General features: G+C 43.9%; 1 protein-coding gene across 1 annotated transcript in view; it reads right to left on the bottom strand.

Moving 5' to 3' along the window:
• Positions 1-1,814, bottom strand: part of LOC139660632 (FH2 domain-containing protein 1-like) — a 13,258-nt gene extending 11,444 nt beyond the window's left edge. The window contains exon 1 of the mRNA XM_071538826.1: positions 1,748-1,814. The gene's annotated coding sequence lies outside the window, so the exon portion shown is untranslated. The remainder of the gene's footprint in view (positions 1-1,747) is intronic.
• Positions 1,815-2,500: the final 686 nt, after the last annotated feature.

Below are 2,500 nucleotides of genomic sequence, written 5' to 3'. Positions count from 1 at the left end.
TTCAATACCTCCTTCCACCCCCTTCCTTCCTTCTTTACCTCCTTCAATCCATCCTTCTATCCCTCCCTCCTTCCTTTCTTTCTTCTTTCCCTCCTTCAATCCCTCCTCCCTTCTTTACCTCCTTCAATCCCTCTTTCCATCCCTCCTTCCTTCTTTCCATCCTTCAATACCTCCTTCCACCCCCTTCCTTCCTTCTTTACCTCCTTCAATCCATCCTTCCTTTCTTCCTTCTTCCCCTCCTTCAATATCTCCTTCCATCCCTCCTTCCTTCCTTCTTTACCTCCTTCAATCCAATCTTCCATCCCTCCCTCCTTCCTTTCTTCCTTCTTTACCTCCCTCAATCCCTCTTTCCATCCCTCGTTCCTTCTTTCCATCCTTCAATACCTCCTTCCACCCCCCTTCCTTCCTTCTTTACCTCCTTCAATCCATCCTTCCAACCCTCCCTCCTTCCTTTCTTCCTTCTTTCCCTCCTTCAATATCTCCTTCCATCCCTCCTTCCTTCCTTCTTTACCTCCTTCAATCCAATCTTCCATCCCTCCTTCCTTCCTTTCTTCTTTTCCTCCCTCAATCCCTCTTTCCATCCCTCCTTCCTTCTTTCCATCCTTCAATACCTCCTTCCACCCCCCTTCCTTCCTTCTTTACCTCCTTCAATCCATCCTTCCACCCCTCCCTCCTTCCTTTCTTCCTTCTTCCCCTCCTTCAATATCTCCTTCCATCCCTCCTTCCTTCTTTCCACCCTTCAATACCTCCTTCCACCCCCTCATCCTTCCTTCTTTACCTCCTTCAATCCATCCTTCCATCCCTCTTTCCTTCCTTCTTTACCTCCTTCAATCCATCCTTCCATCCCTCTTTCCTTCCTTCTTTACCTCCTTCAATCCCTCTTTCCATCCCTCCTTCCTTCCTTCTTTATCTCCTTCAATCCCTCTTTCCATCCCTCCTTCCTTCTTTCCATCATTCAATACCTCCTTCCACCCCCTCTTCCTTCCTTCTTTACCTCCTTCAATCCCTCCTTCCATCCCACCTTCCTTCTTTTCATCCTTCAGTACCTCCTTCCACCCCCTTCATTCCTTCTTTACCTCCTTCAATCCCTCTTTCCATCCTTCCTTCCTTATTTCCATCCTTCAGTACCTCCTTCCACCCCCTTCCTTCCTTCTTTACCTCCTTCAATCCCTCTTTCCATCCTTCCTTCCTTATTTCCATCCTTCAGTACCTCCTTCCACCCCCTTCCTTCCTTCTTTACCTCCTTCAATCCATCCTTCCATCCCTCCTTCCTTCCTTCTTTCCCTCCTTCAATATCTCCTTCCATCCCTCCTTCCTTCCTTCTTTCCCTCCTTCAATATCTCCTTCCATCCCTCCTTCCTTCCTTCTTTCCCTCCTATATGCAAAATTGATTTTGATTGATTGACAAAATGCGTCTTCAAAACCACAAAACCCCAAGACAGCTTTGCCACAAAGTAAACTTCAAATACATTTAAATACAAATGAATAAATCTACATAAATAATTAGCTTAAATTAAACAGAAGCTTGTTTTTTTTCATTTCTGTCCGTCAAATCCGAAGTCACAAACTCAATTTTGTGCACGAAATGAATAAAATTTTTCCCTAACCTCTCTTTATTTATTTATATCTCTCTATCCATTTCTCTCTCACCCCCTCTCTCACTCCATCCCATTTTCCAATCATCCATCTATTCACTCTATACAATTCTCTCTCTCTCTCTCTCTCTCTCTCTCTCTCTCTGACTCACGGCGTTGAGGATGTTTCCAGCCTGCAGCACCAGGTGGAGAACAGCATGAAGCTCTTCACAACCCAGCAACTCTGGAGAGAGAGAGAGAGAGAGAGAGAGAGAGAGAGAGGAGGAAGAGGGGGAGAGAGGAGTTTGAATTTTTAATAAGCTTTTATTGTGTTAAAAAGCCTGATGACAGCTTGCAATGTCTTCTTGTCTGCTAACACTTCAACACAGAGAGAGAGAGAGAGAGAGAGAGACAGAGAGAGAGAGAGAGAGAGAGAGAGAGAGAGAGAGACAGAGAGAGACAGAGAGAGAGAGAGATACATTCTTGCATAAATAAACAGACAAACACCCTCACACACAATGAAAAGATAACCAGGTGTTTATAATCCTAAAAACCCTGTGTGTGTGCGTGTGTGTGTGTGTGTGTGTGTGTGTGTGAAGCAGAGTTAACGACATCTGTGCAGTTAACAGCTTCACACACACTGCTAAAAATAGTCACAGTGTTAAGAGTGTGTGAGTGTGTGTGTGTGTGTGTGTGTGTGATAGAGGGGGGTAGAAACAGGATTGATGGAGTGTGTAATGGAAAGAGAAAGCGAGGGATCGAGAAAGAAAGAAAGAAAGAAAGAAAGAAAGCAGTAAGCTATTTCAAAGTTTTTTAAAAGATACACAGAGTTAGAGGGATCTTAAAGTCATAATCTGCAATATTTTCATATAAATAAATACTTTTGTTTGAAATCAACAGAAGAAGAAGAAGAACTGGGTAGTTAG

This window comes from Centroberyx affinis, unplaced genomic scaffold (genome assembly GCF_046629955.1).
Source record: "Centroberyx affinis isolate AG114_WGS23_722 - 3 ecotype Tasmania unplaced genomic scaffold, CSIRO-AGI_Caff_v1 ptg003355l_1, whole genome shotgun sequence".
NCBI lineage: Eukaryota > Metazoa > Chordata > Actinopteri > Beryciformes > Berycidae > Centroberyx > Centroberyx affinis.
This window is presented reverse-complemented; position numbering and strand designations above follow the sequence as displayed.